The sequence below is a fragment of the Dromiciops gliroides genome, chromosome 4, assembly GCF_019393635.1.
Source record: "Dromiciops gliroides isolate mDroGli1 chromosome 4, mDroGli1.pri, whole genome shotgun sequence".
Classification (NCBI taxonomy): domain Eukaryota; kingdom Metazoa; phylum Chordata; class Mammalia; order Microbiotheria; family Microbiotheriidae; genus Dromiciops; species Dromiciops gliroides.
In genome coordinates, this window is record NC_057864.1 from 241,103,989 (window position 1) to 241,125,527 (window position 21,539).

Genomic DNA, 21,539 nt, shown 5'->3' on the forward strand with positions numbered 1-21,539 from the left:
TCAATCAAAAATAATTTAGTAATAAGTGCTTCCTACATGCTAGTGTACTGTACTGTACTGATAATAGAAAGGGAAAAACAGTCCCTCCTTTCAAGCAGCTTTACAATATAATGTATAAGTAGCTGTATACATAGAAGATTCATACAGAGTAGAATGATGGTAACCTAGAAAAGAGAGTTTAAGCATCTGGAATGTCTTAGGAAAGCTTCCTTTAGAAGGAAATACTTGAGTAGAGTCTTGAAGGAAGCTGAGCATGTCAAGAGGTAGATGTTAGAAGGGTAAGCATTTCATTTAAGGAGACACAGAAAGGCAACATTCAAATACAGGGATGAAGTATCCTGTGTGAGGAACAGGGAATGAGCCTGTATGGACAAGCAATGGAGTGTGGGAGAGGAAGAATGCATAAGAATTGTGGAAAGGTTCAATGAGACCAAGTTGTGAAGAGCTTCAGGTGCCCAGTAAAGAAGTTATATCCTGGAAAAGTATCCTGGAGGAAATATGGAACTACAGAATTTTATTGAACATGGGTATGATGTGGGCAGTTATGTAGCAGACGCCTAGAGTCAGGAAGACATCTTTCTGAGTGCAAATCTCTCCTCAGACACTAACTGTGTGACCCTGGACAAGTCACTTAAGCTTGTTTGCCTCAGTTTTTCATCTGTAAAGAGTTGGAGAAGGATAAACCAAACTCTACCAGTATCTCTGCCAAGAAAAACACAAATGCAGTCACAGAATATTAGACGGGATTTAAACATGATTTGACAGGGACGAAAATCATGTGTTCAAAAGTACTCTCTGGAATCATCACTTTGGCAGGTGAATGAAGGATAGATTTGCATGGGGATGACCAAAAGCCTTTGTAATAGTCCTTGAAATGGTGAGGACCTTAACTATATTGATGGTTGTATTAGAGGAAAGAAGGGAACATTTAGAGATGGAAATGACAAGATTTTCAAACTAATTGGATCCGTAAGGAGAGTGACAATGAGGGTGTAAAACCAGTACAAAGATTGTGAGTCTGAGTGATTGGGAGGGTGATAGTATCCTCAACAGTAATAAGGAAGTTTGGAAGGGAGAAATTGGGAGGAGGAGAAAGAGCAGAGACAATGAAGTATTATTTTGGAATCATAGAGATGTCTATGGGACTGGAGGAAGATTATTCGGGACATCCACTTCCTATGGGAATCTTGCGTGTCTTGTAGAATTAACTGTTTGGTCAGAGACTCTGCTGAGAGATGTGTGACCTAGAGGTTGGGGTGGTGGATAATGGTATAGATGTACATATGAATCTACAGAATTTTCTTAGAGATTATGTGCCTCTCCCACAAATTTCCAATTTGGGCATCTGGATTTGGGATTTGACTTCAGTTTGGGGTCTCTAACTCTAATCCATGTAGTCTCTAAGTCTCCTTTTCTTAATCCTAAACTGGATGAAGGGGATCTAGGAGATCTAGAAGCCTTCTTAATCTGTTTTGTTGGAGCATTATGAGAGGATGTTCACATAACAGGGAAATTAGAGCAGGAAACAGAAGCCATGCCCAACCTGATCTCTATCCATTCTTCAGATTTTTTTCTCCTATTTTCTTCCAGTTGATAGGACAATATTGTCATCTACCCCCAAAGACATAGTGCTCTTCTGCTTCCTCACTTCCCTTCTACCAAATTTGGGTTCCTTTGACGGAAGAAACCTCCCCTGGCCCAATGTTGACCCTGTGGGATTCTTTCCTCTCTGAAGAGATCTACTGTACCAGAATCCTGGGAAGCTTGTGGGATGGGGGTTGAGGTGGATTTTGAAGGGTACATAAAATGTTCTTCAAAGATATATAATCCTCCTGAGATTTTTAACTCAGCCCCCATACAGAATGATGTCCTTCACTGTTTTTGTTCAGGCTTCCTGACTTATCTCAGTCCCTTCTACATTGTAGTTGGGAGGGGGTTGTTCCCCAGTTGGAGGATCTTCAGGTCCAGGGTGAGCCTCAGATTTCCATCCTCTCTCCATACTAACCTCAATGAACTGTAGTGGGGAAAGCTTGACCACTTTTTCCATGATCCAGAGCCTTATGATTCTTCTTCTCCAAAGGACCGATCACTAAGACAGTTCCTGCCTCTCTGAACCCGGGCTTGTTCTCCCAGTCTGAGATCCTCTGCCTCATTTTAGGGGCCCTTCTTTTCCTGGTCCTCATCATCCTAGGGATTCAGATACACAGAGGGAGACTCCAGCAACAAGGTGGGCAACCTGAGGGGCACTGAATCACATGGGAAATGGTGCGTGTGGGTGAAAGGAGGCAATTACAAGGATTGGGATTTTGGACAAGGCCAATATTACTTCAAAATTGGATATGATCCACATTCACTGCTCTGGTTTTCAAGCTCCAGATGACTCCAATTGTCATCGGCCCGGGAGAGGCTAAGTTGTGAGCTCAGAGCTTGTGCTGGGCATGCAATTCTAAGCAAGATCATAACTTATGGAACTGGGTATAACAGGCATCCACGGTGGATCTAGGGAGTGAACTGAGTGTGAACAGAAAGCAGATAGAGAAGGGCCTCTGAGACAAATATATGTCAGGTGATGGTCTCAGGTCCAGAGTTTCTGATCCATGGCTGTTTATCCCAGATTTGTCCAGATACGAGGATTCCCTTTATGAAGCTGTGTACCAAGAGATTGATCACCCCCTGACAGGGGCCAAGGAAGACCTTCTGAGCAGCCCAGGTATGTGTATCTACTGTCCATCCTCCTCCCTTGGACACTCTAGACATGAAGTATAAGCTTTAGTCAGTATCAGAATTTATGGCCCAGGCATCTTCAGAAATCTCTGCTATACCTGCCTGGTGTGCAAACCACGCCCCCACTCTCCCCGGCCATTTTAGTTTCCGACACTTATTCTCTACATGACAGGCAGATCCAACAGCCCAACTCTGAGCCCTAAGCTTCATCTCTGGAGGGAAAATGCCCAGAGCCCTGTGTTCTTTGGCTTCTGATGTTCTTTTGTCAGTCTAAGTTCCACTGATTACATTGCCTACAAGTTGAGTATAGGGTCCTCATAATTTCAGGTCCAAAGATGCAATGGTTTCATTTCTCTAAGGGGATAGACAGCTCAACAGAAATGATTAACAACATTGTACATTCCTCCCAAATCCAGAGCTTTCTTAGTAAGAACTGAAGTGGAACAAAAAGGCTTGAATGTTTCTAAAAGATAATAATGTGAAACTCTGGATGAAATGCCCTTCCATACTCTTAGGACTTTTCCATCCTCCTTAATTATACTGATCCTTATGAGCAGAGCCACCTCTCTCCCTGGCCACCCCTGGGGGCCCTCACTCAAAAACAAACTTTCAGTTTTCTCCATTTTCTCCCTACTCTGCATGAAGAACAACACACTATTGTTAGGGCAACATTGCTGTGATTTTCAGAACATAGCTTGTTTTACATGACTAATGTCTTTTCCATTAAATTCTTCACCAATCAAATATTAAGGCTTCCAGCAAAGTGGCATAAGAGTTTCTGTCACATTTGGGAGGTCCATTAGTCTCATCCAGAGCACTTTGATTAATTAATTAATTAATCAATCAATCAATCAATCAATCAATTAATTAATTAATTAATTAATTAATCACTTTGATTAATTAAGACTGACTTCTTTATCCTTGTCACCAAAACTGGGAGTACCTCCTGTTTAAGGTTGGCTTTGCTAGTTTCAGAACACATCAGAGAAACATGAATTGAATTATGATAGTGTGTAATGTTCTGTTCTGAGGGATTTCCTCCTTGTAGATGGGGCCATTGATAAGCAGTGAGGTCATAGAAATTAAGAATAGAGAATTTTGAGGCTAAAAGAATTTGAAGGGAAAAAATAACCCTCAAGGGACTGAAATTATTGTCCTATATGAGAGAGAGAGAGTTTGTCCCCTTTCCTGCCTTGACCCCTTGGAGATTCTTAGTGCAAGATCAGGTCTCTAACCTTAAACCTAAGTGGTCTTCTTGTTCTTCTTCTTGTTCTTCTTCTTGTTCTTGTTCTTCTTGTTCTTCTTGTTCTTGTTCTTGTTCTTGTTCTTGTTCTTGTTCTTGTTCTTGTTCTTGTTCTTGTTCTTGTTCTTGTTCTTCTTCTTCTTCTTGTTCTTGTTCTTCTTCTTCTTCTTCTTCTTCTTCTTCTTCTTCTTCTTCTTCTTCTTCTTCTTCTTCTTCTTCTTCTTCTTCTGCGGGGCAATGGGGGTAAGTGACTTGCCCAGGGTCACACAGCTAGTAAGTATCAAGTGTCTGAGGCCAGATTTGAACTCAGGTCCTCCTGAATCTAGGGCCAGTGCTTTATCCACTGTACCACCTAGCTGCCCCTGTGGTCTTATTCTTAATCTGAATTCAGATTCAAACATTTCCTGACACTCCCTTTTACCTTTAGAAAAATAAAATTGTGTATTTTTACATGTACAAGGACACCTCCTCACTTACAGAAAAAGCTTGTTGAAAACAAAACTATGATCTCTCTCTCTCAGATATCTCAAGTTGGCCTGATAATACCCCAGAAGATGGGTATGATGATGCTGGAGATTTGTTTGGGACTGAAATTTCCCCTGTCACTCTGCAGACTACCAATGAATGGGATGAGTTAAGGGAATCACACACAGGTGAGTGGTTCCCAATAGACTTATTGACCTGACAAGGGAAATTTCTAGCTATGAATGAACCTATTTTGGATGATGATGGGGTGGCACTACTTACACATACACACATTTGTACAGATATGTATTAAAATGTATTAGTACATGTATGTGCACATACATATATGTACTTAGAGATATTCAAGTGAATAGATGTGTCAATATATGTATATGTCTGTGTATATTCATATATAAGTACATATATATGACAAAAACATTGTCAGTACATCGAAGATTCTCTGTATTGATATTTTTCAGAAATATGCCTGAAACAATTGTACCCACAGTGATGTTATTTTGCCAAAGCAACTAAATGAGCAGGCCCCAGGGTTCTGAAGCTGCCTACTCTAGGCTCATATTCCCTTTGACTCTAACCCACCCTCAATGTGAAGTTCTATTTAATGTAAAGGCCTTTCCATAGGCCTCTCTCAGCCCTTGCCATCCATTCCTGCTCCCTCCCCTATCAATTGTGCCTCTGGACTGAGAAAAGACTCTTCACCCAAGTTTTGAAGGTGGTATTCTTCATACCCACCTGTCCCACCACCAAAGACTCCTTGCTTTTCTTTATATATAGCTACAAATTAAGCTCTGCTTGTTCTAGGTCCATCTCCTAAGTTCTCTGGGGCAATAGCTTATTTGAGGACAGGAGAAGATGACCTGCCAATGTCCTCTGAGGACCTAGGGTATGATGAAGCTGAGACTGGTGTCCCTCAGATGTCACTTTAAGACCAGGAGCTACAAATACTCTTAATAAACATTTATTGAATTGAATTGGAGTGGAATATGTTTCCTGTGATACTTGAAATAGCTTTAGAACTCACCTGCCCTCACACACTATATCCTTAGAGGACAATATTGAAAGTTTCCTCTCCACCACTTAACATGTGGTAAACACCTCTCCACTATCTTGAACTCACCCTTCAGATTTTTGCCTCTATCAAAAGTGCTTCTTCAATATCTTTAATTATTCTTCATTTTTTGTATGTGCTCACTCCTAAACCTTCTTTTGCTTATATCTTATTCTCTAATCTCTTCATCTCCACTTTTTCTCCCTGTCCTTTACCCACGGTATCACTTAATTTGCCTTGCTGCCCTTCATTAATTAAAAAAAACAGCCTTTTCCACTGGTCAGAAAACTTTTTCAAGAAAAATGTTTTGTGAAGAGTCCAGGCATCTTCTCTGAACTGTAGAGAATACACCTCTCCAGAGAAGCACCTTCCTGTTGAATTACCAGACTCTTGAGCTAGTCTTCTCCCTTTTCCTCCCGGCATGGAGATCTCATGTTCACTCTCAACTGGGCAGATGACTTTGAATCTAGGCCCCCAATTCTTTTCAATCCCTTCTGCTATCTTCCATAAGAGCCTCCCTTGATTTAAAGATCAGTCCATGCTCCAATTTGCATTACAACTCAGTTCTTTGCTTCAACATTAAACCCCTGACCTAGCTGGTTATAACCTAAATTTAACATATTTTAACCAAGTTAGCTGTTAGAACATAAGTTGAAAAGAGTGCTACAACATTAACTCATCCCATAGCATCTCCTCTTTCCTACTCCTTCCAACCCCTGTCCTGCCTCCTCCGCTCCAAATTCTTCATTGTACTTTATTCATTGCTTTGGTAGATATGGTCCAGTCATATATATATATATATATATATATATATATATGTGTGTGTGTGTGTGTGTGTGTGTGTGTGTGTGTGTGTGTGTGTGTGTGTGTGTGTGTGTATGTATCTATATATGTATATATATATGTATATATATTATTGTTTCAATAAACACATATAAAGCACCTACTATGTAATTATATACACAATTCCTGCTCTGTCACTGACACACAAAAATGTACATTCTAATGTATGGTAAATCTAGTTTTATCATTGATAAAAATAGATTAATAAGACTAAATTAGGAGTGAAATGCAAAAAAAAAGACTAAATTAGGAGCTATAATAGAATTAAGGAGCAATGAAGTAATATACTTGAATCACTTTACAACCATATAGCACTAAATAAATGTAAGCAATTTTTATTACTAGGCAACCTTAAGTAGGGGTGGGTTCCAGGGCTACTGTTCTTTCCTCTTCTATATTGGAAAAGATTTTCAAGGGGAAGTTGCCCCAGAATTTATTTAGCCAAATATTAAGTCACTCACTGAATTAAGACAGAAAAGGTGAGAAATGTCAATAGATCTAGGAGATTTTAGTGACAATAAATCAGACTTTTTTAAAATGGGAAGGTTCATACCCCTCTGCCTGAAGTCTAGAGAGAGAGAAAGAAGATATTTGATTTACTGATTATCCAAGTCTGCACAGACAGGTAACAACCCCAGAACTGGTGCACTGGGGGAGCTGGTAAACCCTCCTTTTTCTGATCTTGGATACAGCTGCAAAGCTATAGAGCAGAAGATCTCACACTTCAGCAGCTTCTTAGCTGTCTGTGATGACCTCCAGCAGTCATATGCCTGCAAGTCACACACATAAATTGGTAAGCATATGTTTAATCATAAACAAGACCACGCCAATTATCACCATATAAACATGTCCCTACTGACACTGTCCTGGCAGATCAGGGTCATGGCCAAAGTCCTGTGGGTTTCCCTCTTACAGGAGACTGTGTTTGCATCTTATACACCTGAGGATGCATCAAGAGCCAAAGTCACCATTAAAGTTTCCTCTACTTGCAGATCTGAGAGACAAATTTTTTTCTAGTACTGGGGGTCTCTGGTGGGTGATGGGATTTGGGGATTTTGGGATTTGTCAGCTTCTTGTGTGGTACCCTTCGCAATATGTTCTATCTCCAGGTTTATACAGTTAACCTTGGTGCTAGATCATCCTGAGTCTTTGTGCATGCCTTTAAATCATGTATCTATCATGTACAAGCTGTGTGACCATAGTCAAGTCACTTGACGTCTCTGAATCTGACTCATTTATATAATTGTATTAATAATATGATGAGATTAATAATAATTAATAATAATGAGAGGGAACTTGGTGGCACAGTAGATAGAACAGTGGGCCTAAAGTCAAGGTAACCTGAGTTGAAATCTGGCCTGAGATTCTTAATAGCTGTGGGACCCCAGATAAGTGACTTAATCTGTCTGCCTCACTTTCCTCAAGTATAAAATGAGGTTCTTAATAGTACCTATTTCACTGGGTTATTGTGAGGATCAACAAAGATATTTGTAAAGTACTTAGCATATTACCTGGCATATTCTGAGTAGTTAATAAATTTGTTCCCTTCTTCCCCTTACTCCTCCTCCAACAACAGGAGTCAAGAGGTTTGCTATAATACACTGGCTTTCAGGTTATTTACCCCCTTTTCCCAATTTAGTGCTTGATTCACAGTCTTCTTCTCCCCTAACCCTTCTCTCGTGCTTGAGAACTTCAATATATATGTTGCTATTTCCTCAAATATCCCAAATATCTGAGTCATCAGACTTCCCAGTTTCCATAACCTACTTCTTTCTAACAGTCAGATGGCTATATATTGGATATCAACATTAGCTTTAACTGTACCACTTTCATAATTTGAAAGAAAATTATTTTTAAATTTTAAAAATGATTTATTTGGAACATAATATTAATCATCAATTCAAATTTCTCCTCTTTAATACACCCTATGCCCCAAATAATCTTACTAAGGTCTGATCATATAAAATATTTTCACTCACTCCACATTGCCAGGCATTTGAAGTCTTCTGAAATATGTCCCCCACCTACTTAACTGGCCTTCTTTCATATCATTTCCCTTCCCCTAAGGCTGCCTCCTCTAGTATTACTTCTGATCATGTCATTGCTCCTACACAGTAAACTTTAGCATTTAATAAACTCCTTTTTAATTTTTTTAACCTACAGAATCCAATAAAATCCCTTATTTGTCATTTCAAAATCATACATGCATGATTAAACCTTTTCTGATAAAATGAGCTGGATCTGGAATCAAATAGATTTGCTCCTGATAAGGGGAGGAATTGTCGCATTCTTTGTATTTGTATACCCAGCACCTAGCATAATGTCTAACACAAAATAGGCACTTAATTAATATTTGCTAATCAATTGATCTTTAATGCTTTTCCTGATCCTCCGAAACTGCCCTTCTTCCTTTGTATTCATTTTATATAAATATATACATTATTAAAGTATTACATGGAATTTAATATTATCAATATACTTAATTCAATCACATAGATTCAATGTTATTACTTAGTACATAGCCTAAATTTTTAATATTTCTATGATAGTAACATTTCACCAGCCTCTCCTTCCTTTACCTCCTACCTAATGTCCCAGTTTCTCTTGAATATCTCTTAATTATCCTTGTTTGCTACTCTAGGATTTGGTCCATTCTGTTTTTTGAATTAATCAATCAATCAATTAATTAATCAATTTATTTATTTATTTTTGTGTGGGGCAATGAGGATTAAGTGACTTGCCCAGGGTCACACAGCTAGTAAGTGTCAAGTGTCTGAGGCTGGATTTGAACTCAGGTCCTCCTGAATCCAGGGTTGGTGTTTTATCTCTGTGCCACCTAGCTGCCCATGGATTTGGTCCATTCTTGATAAAATCTCTTCATCATAGATTTGTGAAAGGACAGAATTTCTTCTTCATTCAGTGATAGTTTGATTGCTCCTACAAGAAAGAAAACTTTACCAATTATGAAAAACATTACCAAGAAGAGAGTGCAGAGTCATTAGAATGTCTCCCCTTTATGCAGGATTCTGAGACTCATGAAGCACTTTCTTCCAGTGTGAGGCATCTTGGGCTATATACATTATGTACATAAGTATCAATTAGAGATAAGAGAACTGAAATGCTGGAATAAACCTCAGACATCATCTGGAATGACAACCCCATGTTAAGGGCTAAAATTCTAGCTAGTCTGTCTAAAATATGTAATGAGTGGTCACCAACAAATTATAAGCTTTAGCAAGAGTTAGGCTTTTAAGCATTTATTAAGGAGAATAAGAATTTGGTAAAGAGAGAGAAAGGCCTACATTCATCTATCTATTAAAGGGAGAGCACATTTCCAGCTCCGCTCTCCACCAGAGTCCAAAGGGAAAGAGCACAAGTCAGAGCGCCCAGCTCTTCCTTCTTCCTCCCACTAGCAAACGTCACTTCCTGACACCAAAGAAAAGAAGCATGTTCTTGCCCTCAAAGACCTTCCTTTCATGGTGGAACTTTTCTACAGTAAGTCTCCAGCAGGTGGCGTCATTCCAATCGTTACAGTTTCCCCACTTTGTTTCCTCAAGAAATGGGACGTTTCCTTGATGAAACAGTCAAAAATAACAGAATATAATATCCTATGCTAACTAACAATATGTTAATAACAATATAGAAAAGGGAGAAAGGAAAATTTTGTCCAGAGGGGTGGTTTTTTGTCCTCATGAACCGACGCTTTGACGTTGGTCTTGCAAAGGGAGGGCCTTTGCAGAGAGTACATGTTACAGATGGTGTATATTATAACAGAAAGAGAAAAAGAAACAACAACAACAACAACAAAACAAAACTGTTCATTTAAAGTCTCTGAAAGTCTTTTCTCAGATGTCCTCTAGGTGGAGTCATGGAATGGAAGTCTTTTTAGGTGTTGATGTGTGGGTGCTGGTAATAAGCCAGGAATCTTTCCTACAAAATTGAGCTTAACACAACTTTAAAATAGCTTTGTCAATAATCAAATCAAACAATGAAAGTTCTCAAAAACATGTCTAAGGGAATTCAGAATCTTAGTTGTTTTACATGAAACATTCTTTAAAATTAATATTACTAAAGTCCCCCCTTGTGGAGGGTAAATTGAGAAGACAATTGCTGCGATATTAATTTTTTAAAATAATTTTCATCTTCGTTTCATCACTTTTTGCATCACCTGCCTAATTATCCTCATGCCATTATGAGAAATTTAAAAATCTATTATAATTGGTAACAGGTGTCAAGACCAAATTCAACACGGTATCTATCATGACGCCTGAGATAATTATGGGGGTTACCATAAAAGAACAGAGAAATGATGGGATATGAGCATTCCCACACTTGAGCAATATGTACTGCCCATGCAGTATGCCAGGCTTAAAATAGGTGGATGGAATATATGTCCATGCCACCGAACATATTGGAGGAAACTGAGTCAGACTTAATCAGATACATGGGATTGAGATGTCCATGGCATCAGGCATATAGGAGGGGGCATAGAAGCCAGGTGTAGAATGAGATGGGTGGGATGGATATTTCCAGCCATCTGTACAATATTGTGGGGAAAAAGAGAATAAAATATTAAACCAAGAGAATCCAAACTATGAGATTTAAAATTGGATACTAGATCATAAATCTCCCCTCTTTAACCTTTCCCTTAATTTATCTCCCAGACTAGTAAATGGAAGAAACCTCTGGTCTATAGTTAGAGCTTTTGGGGAGGAGAGCCACGTCAGGCACGTGCTGATCCATTAAAGGTAATGGAGGCCAGATCCTGCTGTAAAATTTGTGAAAATAATGTGGGACTGTCTACAAATCCCTGTGGGAGTCAAGTCCAGGTCCACTGTCTATTTTTCCAGGTAAAAGCAAATAAATATTGGAAGTCCTCATGTACTGGTATGAAGAAAAAGGCAGAGCAGAGATCTACCACTGTGAAACATGTAGATTCACAGGGACTTTGGCTATATTACAGGCCTGTGTAAGAGCCACAAGTTCAGCAGCCTGCTCACTAAAATGGAAAGGCAGAGAAGCTGCCCAGAGGGTGTTGTAATCAGAAACTACAGCAGCTCCAGTAAAACGGGTTCCCTCTCTCATAAATGAGGAACCATCTGTATAGAGGACAAGATCAGGGTTTTCTAAAGGTCATCAGGGTTTTCAAAAAGATCATCACGGGGTGTTTCAGCCATATCAACTAAAGAAGCACAGTCATGCAACGGTTCCCCCGAGAATGGTAAGTTAGGGAGTAGCGTTGCTGGGTTCTTTATGGTAGAAAATGTTGAGTTCTCTAGCATACCTTGAGTTCATGCATGTCTCTCCTCATGTGACAGTTCAGTGTGTGCTCTTGCATGTACTCCTCTTGTGAATAGATGGCATCTTGTCCAACTGGCATCTGATAACTCAGAATAAAGGCAATTAATGTCTTAAATGATAAGTTCCCATAAGGATTTAAAAATTGAGGATAATAAATGATCGCAAAAAATGTGAATACATCTTGACTCAGAACACAATATATAATTATGCAACAATTTCAAATACCATTTTTTTTACTAAGTATACAATTACTTTTGTGAAAAATCAGAACATATTTAAATACAAGTTAAAGTACAACACAATCTCAAAGAATAATTTTTTTGAAAAAAGAAAACCTTTACAAATGTTCCCATCAAATGTTCCTTATCAAAAATAATACTTCTAGAATCAATTTACACTTGCCATGGCAACCAATTTGCCAGGGAAATGCTTTAAAGAGTTTGATCAAATAATCAGCTGAGAAAAAAAATAACAAAAACAAACAACTCAGAATATGGGAGCACAATACTCCTAGAATTAACATTGTATTATGAAATCAAAACCATCTTGCAATGTTTCAAAATTAGATAGATGAATGAATAGAAGAAAATACACATGGAACAATAAAAGACAATGAAATTCAAACTAGAGAAATCTAAATGAATATGAACTTAACATTAATAAGAGTATTATAAATTATAAACTTGATCACATGACTATAAAAAGCTTTTACAAATATTCTCCTTGTTTTAAAAACTAAGTATAAGACACAATCTCAAAAGCATGAAAATTTCTATGAAAATAAACCCATACCATTAATTTCAAAATGTAGATGTAATAGCATTGAAATCCTATGTAACCTCTGAACTGACATTAATACTTTGAGTGAATTCAGAACACTTTTGATTCCGATATCTAAAATCCCCTATACTCATATCAATACCTTACTGCTTACTTCTACATTTCTGTAAAATATATACCCTTCCATGGCAAAAGAAGCGGAGTCTTGAACTATGTTGATGATCGTCATTCTTATTCAGCTTAAGTTTTTCTTTTTTAATGCCTCTATATTGTCTGTCAGTCTTTTCACCATACAAATGCTTTATAAGATTACTAATTAAAGACAAAAGCAGGTTAGCAAAATTATGAACAAAATGAGCATATCTGGAATTTAAAGAGCTTTCTAAGGTTATCTCAGAAGCACAGCCAGGCTAGGGAAGGACTGACCCTGAAGCTGCAAATGTAGTTAGAGAAAGCTGCGCATGCGCATTAAATCTCTGGACTTCCCTGGCAGGGGAATCAATGGGCTTGGCCATGGGAGGAGTAGAGGGTAGGGTCTGGAGAGGAGGGGAGGGACCAGGGAAATTTGAATCAGATTTGATTTTGAACTCAGGCCTGGATTCCTCTTCCCCCATTTGCCTCCAGGTGCTAGGGGATTAAAAACTTCTAGAGGGTGGGTCGTTGCCTCCAGGCATGCAAAATTAGAGTAACAATTAGTGTTAGAACTTGGAAAGGCCCTAGGAATCTGAGGCTTCTCTGAAAAAGCATGGCTGGGAGAGGAGGGAATGAGCACCTTGTTGGCTCCTCCAACAAAAATAAAAAGAAAAATAGAAAATCCACAAAAACAAAGCATTAACATGATCTTATCTCCCATGTGTCTGGTTAAACAGACTAAAATCAAAAATAGGGCAATTAGGGAGTTTAAAAGGTCCATTTGAAAAAGTTTAAAGGGAAAACACCCAGCAATTCAGCAGTACTTTGGATTTAAAGAGACAGGGTAGGGGAAATTTCTTACCCAACCTGAAGATCAGAAGAGTGAGATTCAGCTTTCCTCTTCATAGTCAGCCATCTGTTAAGGGCTAAAATTCTAGCTAGTCTGTCTAAAATATGTAATGAGTGGTCACCAACAAATTATAAGCTTTAGCAAGAGTTAGGCTTTTAAGCATTTATTAAGGAGAATAAGAATTTGGTAAAAAGAGAGAGAAAGGCCTACATTCATCTATCTATTAAAGGGAGAGCACATTTCTAGCTCCACTCTCCACCAGAGTCCAAAGGGAAAGAGCACGAGTCAGAGCGCTCAGCTCTTCCTTCTTCCTCCCATTAGCAAACGTCACTTCCTGACACCAAAGAAAAGAAGAATGTTCTTGCCCTCAAAGACCTTCCTTTCATGGCGGAACTTTTCTACAGTAAGTCTCCAGCAGGTGGCGTCATTCCAATCATTACACCCATCTTGGCGGTGAAAAAACCTAAAGACCAAAGATAGCAAATCACATACCAAAAATGCACATAAACAGAATGGACCAATCTCCATAGGGAAATTTCACTGTAAAGGTCCAGTTATTCACATGGGTTAGGATAGTAGGTAAATAGTAGGTATGGGAAGGGGGATAAATAATAAAACTTAAGGCTGAGATAATTATTCACCAATGCAGAGAATATGGGTAGGGGGCAGCCAGGTGATACAACAGATAATGCACTGGCCATGAAGTTGGGAGGACCTGATTTCAAACTTCAGACACTTGCTAGCTGTGTGACCTTGGCCAACCCAATTACCTTAAACATCTATGGCCATCTCCAGTTGTCTTGAATAGAACTAGAACTGGAGCTAGACCTAGAGCTAGATCGAGAGAGAGAGAGGGAGAGAGAGAGAATCTTGCCAATGAACCCAGATGGCTCTTGAGAACAGAATGAGGTTGGTGACCTGGCACAGCACTTGTTCACTTATATCCAATTGACTATAAGTCATGATATCACCCAGATATCATTGTCTTTTATGAGTACTAAAGACAAACAACAACAACAACAAGAATACACATAATAAACTTGTTTAACATAAGATCTTAAGGAAAAGAATTCAATTCCATCTTGGCATCACTGAGAACAAGTAGAATGTGACATTATCGGAGTAAGGCTGCAGAAGTCTATACTTTGCTCAAAATGAACAGTTGTGATGCAATTTTGTAGTATTATTTGCCAAGAAGTTCATGTGAATAAAATAAATGTGAAGAAATTCAAGAATTGGACGGAGAAATGTATAGTGGAGAATATATGGTATGGTATGGTAGAATGATTTTATAGTGTGCCCATAAGGCAGATTATCCAAGCTGAGGAAAAAATGGAAAAATGGAAGAATCATTTGTTTTTTTAAAGCATCAGAAAATTGTCACAACAGGATTTTTTTTTTTTTATGAAAAGCTTCAGATATATATTTTGAATCTTTTTTTTCAGGGCAATGAGTTAATTGACTTGCCCAGGGTCACACAGCTAGTAAGTGTCAAGTGTCTGAGGCCCGATTTGAACTCAGGTCCTCCTGAATCCAGGGCCAGTGCTTTATCCACTACTCTACCTAGCTGCCCCTTTGAAACTTTTTGCTGAATGTAGAAAAGCAGAAAATCTGGTAATTATTCTGAAAGGTAGAGGAAGTTAGGAGAGTAATGACAATTTTAGACCCTATTCCAGTTGCTAAGAAACAACATAATGACAAAGCAGAAATATGAGGGATCTAGGAAAGAATTGATACTCTATCTTAGACTTTGAGGTAGAGTAATATAAGTAGTAATAGTCAGTCAGTCCATGTCATTCACTTAACATACATTCATTAAGTGCTTGTTATATGTCAGACTGAACTAAGTTCTCATAATACAAAGGAGGGCAAAAAACATGTTCCATTCACTATAGCCTGGTAGCTTCTTGATGTTAGGAGCACAAATTATGCATTATAAAGGATTGTACTAGGGGATGGAGGCAAGATGGCTGAGGAAAGGCAGTGACTTGCCTGAGCTCTCCCCAAGGCCCCTCCAAATAATGCCATAAGACAATTCCTGGAGCATCAGAACCCACAAAAGGATGCAGTGAAATCATTTTCCAGCCAAAGACAACTTAGAAGTTTGGCAGGAAAGGTAATTTGTACCAGGGTGAGAGTGGAGCACAGCCCAGCGAAGCCCAGTGCAGGCCAAGCAAGTGCAAACCCAGCCCAAGCACAGCCCCAGCCCCAACAAATCAGAAGCAGGCTTGGGGAGCCTTTGAACCAGCTGTATCAGCAACTGTTTCTGGAACTTAGCCCACAGATGATAAGGTGGTTGAATAATTGGCCAGAAAGAGATTATAGGAATCTCTATGCTAGCACTGAGGCAAGACTCTATTGTTTGCCCAAACTCCGATCCAGGTCACAGTCTTTGGTGGTGGTCCCAACCAGGGGAGGAGCACAAGCACACAAGAACTTACAGCCACAGTGGAGCAGAATTCTGTTCATAGTTCCAGGGCTGAAAAGCATACCTGTGGTTGCTTGCAGACAAGAGCACAGGCCAGGAGAGTGGTGAACATACCTCTCCTTGAGTCTTGGAAGAGCTAAGGACTTACAAATTCCTAGAAGTATCTGCTCAAAGCCCCTGAAGCTTGGGGCAGTGCACCATCCACCCTGAAAGCAGTGTCCCACTTTAATAAAGACTTAAAAGTCAAAAAATAGGCTGGGGAAATTAGGAAAAAGAAAAAAAATACTGACTCTAGAATATTTCTGTGGTGATGAGGAAGATCAAAATAGACCCTCAGAAGAAGATAACAAAGTCAAAGCTCCTACATCCAAAGATTCAAGAAAAATATGAATTAGTCTCAGGCCATAGAAGGGCTCAAAAGGACTTTGAAAATAAAGTAAGAGAGGTAGAGGAAAAAATGGAAAGTGAAATGAGAGTGATGCAAGAAAATCATTTTTTAAAAAAGGCAACAGCTTGGTAAAGGAGACACACACACACACACACACACACACACACACACACAAATATAATGAAGAAAATAACACCTTAAAAAAGACTCGGCCAAGGGGCAGCTAGATGGCATAATGGATAGAGCACTGGCCCTGGAGTCAGGAGTACCTGAGTTCAAATCCGGCCTCAGACACTTAACACTTACTAGCTGTGTGACCCTGGGCAAGTCACTTAACCCCAATTGCCTCACTTAAAAAAAAAAAAAGACTGGGCCAAATGGTAAAAGAAGTACAAAAAGCCAATGAGGAAAATAATGCCTTGAAAAGCCAAATAAAACAAAACCAAAAGAATGAAAAAATAGAAGTCAATGTGAAATATCTCACTGGAGAAGCAACTGACTTGGAAAATAGATCCAGGAGAGATAACTAGAAAATTATTGAACTACCTGAAAGTCATGATCAAGAAAAGAGCCTAGACATCATCTTCCAAGAAATTGTCAGGGAAAATTGCCCTTGGGGGCAGCTAGGTGGCACAGTGGATAAAGCACCAGCCTTGGATTCAGGAGGACCTGAGTTCAAATCCGACCTCAGACACTTGACACTTATTAGCTCTATGACCCTGGGCAAGTCACTTAATCATCACTGCCCCATGCCCAAAAAATTTCTCTGATATTCTAGAACCAGAAGGTAAATTATAAATTGAAAGAATCCACTGATCACCGCCTGAAAGAGATCCAAAAATGAAAACTCCCAGGAATATTTTACCCAAATCTCAGAGCTCTCAGGTCAATGGGAAAATATTGCAAGCAGCCAGAAAGAAACAGTCAAGTTTTGTGGAGCCACAGTCAGGATAACACAAGATCCAGCAACTTCTACATTAAAGGATCAGAGGGCTTGAAATATGATATTATAGGGCAAAGGAACTGAAATTATAACCAACAATTACCTAGCCAGTAAAAACGAGTATAATCCCTCAAGGGAAAAATTGGAATTCAATTAAGGAGAGGACCTTCAAACATTCATTAATGTTAAAACAATCAGAAGTTTGATATAAGTTTATCATGGCCCCTAGAAAAACAATATTTAGGGGAGCAGATAAAAATTCTACACTGGTAACCTTTTTCTCTGAGGAGAGCAGAGTGACATCTGGACCCACCCTCCTCCTTCCCCTCATGGTGGGAGTTAAAGTCTCCCTTGGAAAAGGTTAGAGGAAGAAACTAGGTAGAGAAGCAACTAGATGGTGTAGTGAATAGAGTACAGGGCCAGGAGTCAAGAAGACCTGAGTCCAAATTTGGACTCAGAAAATGACTAGCAGTGTATCCTTGGGGAAGTCACTTAATCTGATGACAAACCACTCCAGTATCTTTACCAAGTGTAAAGAATTAATTGTTATTTGAGGTTTTTATGCCTCTGCGCGCACTGGCCTGGGGCTCTGCAAACCGCAAGGTGCTCCACCCACTGGTTGAAGCTGTTGCCAGGGCTCTGGCATTTCAATTCATCACCACTCCCCGATGCCTACATGGGCCTGGCAAAATTATAATGATTGGAAGCCTAGTGAGGGCAGTCATGTGATTGTCAGAGCGGCCATCCCATTGGCTGGGGCTGTGTGGGGTGTTTCTAGGTTTGGGGGAGGAGAATTGGGCATTCTAGGTGGAAGCTGGAAAGCGACAGGTGTTCTGCTGAGTATTTTCAGCTGATTCCTGGTTGGTGGTAGTTTTTCAGGAATTATAATTTCCCTTTCCCCATTTTATTTCCTTACCCTTGATCCTACTGATCCTGTTTGTGTTTTTTTTTTTAAGTTTGTTCTTGTTAAAATAAATCCTGTTCTGTTTTGAGGGAGGCTGCCAGTCTCCTTCCTTGCCCCAATATTGCGGCAAGCTGCTTAGCTAGCACTCCCCAATTAAAAATTGGTCCCAACACAAGAAAACTCCAAATGGGGTCATGAAGAATCAGACATGATTAAAATGACTAAGCTACAAAAATAGGGGGAGAAGACATCGAGACATGTCTCTTCTTCTTCCATTAGAGCCACACAGTGACACATGAGACCTCACCATACACAGACCTCTGTATTCATAGGCCTTTCCTGTAGATATGACTCTCCTTACATAAATAAGAGAATAATTATATTGAAATATTTAGATGTAAATATATTTTCTTTTCTTTTTAAAATAATATTTTATCTTTCCCAGTTATATGTAAAATCAATTTTTAACATTTAACTAATAAAATTTATTTTTACTTCCAAATGTTCTGCCTCCCTTTTTCAACCCCCCAAGAAATTTTTATATTTTTATCAGTATATGTTTCGTTTTGTTTTTTGTTGAGGCAATTGGGGTTAAGTGACTTGCCTAGGGTCACACAGCTAGTAAGTGTTAAGTGTTTGAGGCCGGATTTGAACTCAGGTCCTCCTGACTCCAGGGCCAGTGCTTTATCCGCTGCACCACCCAGCTGCCCCTATCAGTATATTAAAAAAAAAAAAGTTCATGTACTCCAAGTAAAAAATTCCTACTCTAGAATTTAGGCATAGGCTAGTGGCAGAAATACAATAGTGGGAAGCTACCCTATACAGTTAATAGGTTATAGACTCAGAAGAACTGAGGAAACTCTGAGGAAAGATGATAAGCTAGAAGTGCTGCTACCTTTCTCTCAGAAGCTCTTCCTTATAGAAGGTCACAGAATTCTTAAGGCACTCTGTATATGGAGGGTATAGTTGGAGCTATAGGAGTAGGAGAATAGAACTCTCAGTGAGAACAATTATGTTTTACTAGTTAGAGCCAACATATGCTTTCTTGAGCTGGGAAATCCCTTTGCCCCTCCCTCACAATTTGTCTTCTCTCCAATTTGCTGACATTCTCCTCTTCCCATTCAGTGCTTTTCTTCAGGGCAACACTACTCTTTCCCCAAGTTCTTCCCCTTCCCCAGCCCACCTCCTTACCCTTGGCTTTCTCTCTAGTCATTACTTTGCCCCTGAACTGGGGAAGCATTTCTTTCAAATCCATCAGGAAAATGTCTATGGGAAGGGAAATTGCCTTAGGTGGCATCTCAAAATTGTTTTTCAAGACACCATTTGTTTTTGTTGTTGTTTTGTCAAAGACACTGGAGTGGTTTGCCATTTCCTTTTTACAGCCCAAATTAGATGAGGAAATTGAGACAAACTGAGTTAACTGATTTGTCCAGAGTGCCACAACCAGTAAGTGTCTGAGGCTGGAATTTGAACTCATGTCCTCCTGACTCTAGGACTGGTGCTCTAACTACTATGCCACCTAGATGGCCTTTAATTAGAATTTTTAAAAAGAAACTTTGGAAGTTAGCAGATCACAGTTTTAGGAATCAAAGATATTCTGAAGGACTCTAATACAACCACTTTATTTTACAGATAATAAAAGTGAGGCTCAGCAATACTTCCACTGTCCCCCAATTCAAAATCAGAAAAAGAATGAGGAAGCAGAACTCAAATCTCTCTACTTCAAATCCATCACCCTAATATTGTACCACCATTGCCAGGCTCAAGTTCCACTAATCTTCCCTTATTTATTTGTATATGTAAATTCTATGCAAGGGCATTGATATCACAAAGGGTTCTAAGTCACCTCTGCAGGATATTTTGTTGCTTTGGAGTCAGGAGAAATAGAAGAAACAGCAAAGCATAGTTCAAATTCAGGGACTAAAATTCAGTTAGTTGAAAATCTCCATACAAAAGAGAATATTAAGTATATAGGTGCCTTAAATAATTGTTTGCCCTTAGAGACAGTTCGTCTATGGGCAAAGCAATTCATTCCAGAACTGCTCTTCTATCCCCTTCCACACCCCTTCCCCTCCTACACCAAAGCTTTGCCATGGTAGAGCTGGGCTTGCGTGGGGATGGTTCCAAGATTCCCAAGAGTCCTTAGCCCTCCAAGTAGATTGGGTGCTTGAATCATCCTTATGTGGCTCCAGAAGGAGGGTTTTCAACTTGGAGCAAGGACTCAAGACCATGTGTTTGGAGAACCAGCTTTCAGTCCCTGGCCCTCCCATCCTGAGTAGTGGGAATCCTATTGGCTAGGGAATGTGGGGGTATCTTCTACTTTGAGATGGGGAGAGGCTACTATGACCTTTTTTCCTCAGCAGGTAATAGTATCATCAAGCCTCATAGGATTGTTGTGGGTTAAATGTCATACAAAATTTTGACCTTTTAGTTGCTCTGGGAGGCAGGAAGTAGAAATATTACCATGTCAATCTTACAGATGAGAAAACTGAGGTGAAGAGAAATTAAATAACTTATCTAGCACCACAGTCCTAGAAAGTTCCAGAACCTGGATTATAACCTAGATGTTCTAAGACTTACATCTTGTATGCATACATTTCATTCATTCACTCATTCAACACCTTCTGTGCTAAATGTCAGCCATGACACTCGATTTATATGTAAGAAAAGATCCTTTATATATCAGAAAAGATCCTACAATCCACTATAATTTCCTGGGTGTGATACACACATGCATGTATAGTGCTTGGTTATTTTTCAGTCTTGTCCAACTCTCTATGAATGCATTTGGGGTTTTCTTGGCAAAGATACTGGAGTGGTTTATTATTTTCTTCTCTAGCTCATTTTACAGATGAGGAAACTGAGGCAAACAGGGTTAAGTGACTTGTCCAGGGTCACATAGACCATAAGTGTCTGAGGCCAGATTTTAATTCAGGAATATGAGAGACAGAGACAGAGAGAGACAGACAGAGACACACAGAGAGAAGGTATATATGTATACATGCATGTTAATACAATATAAATGTGTTTATCTCTAGCTCCATCTCCAATTCTCTCTCTGTCTCTCTGTCTCTCTCTCTTATGCAAGTGGGTTGGCAATGCAATAAATATATACACATGGGACAACCGTGCTATATTCAGAACTTTCTTTTAAAAAATATTAACATGTTCCACTGGAGAGTGAAAAAGATGTCTGAAAAAGAAAAACAGATGAGAATAGGGAAGAGAAATATTTGGAGAAGACTTTGGTAATGAGGCTGTGGGAAGTGAAATCTATTTCCCTCCTCTACTCTGTCTTTTCTTTATTTATAATACCCAAGGACATGATCATTTTTCCTTATGTCAGCTTCTCTAATGTGCATATTATTGACATGATGATGAATAAAACAAAATAATTTGTTTATGATTCTATATAAATTATGATTCCATCTAAAAGACTTCTTTTGGTCAAAAAGGACATAAATCTGTG

General features: G+C 39.1%; 1 protein-coding gene across 1 annotated transcript in view; it reads left to right on the plus strand.

Annotated features, from left to right (window-relative positions):
- The window catches only part of LOC122754953 (antigen WC1.1-like), a 117,181-nt gene that overhangs the window by 13,118 nt on the left and 82,524 nt on the right, over positions 1–21,539 (plus strand).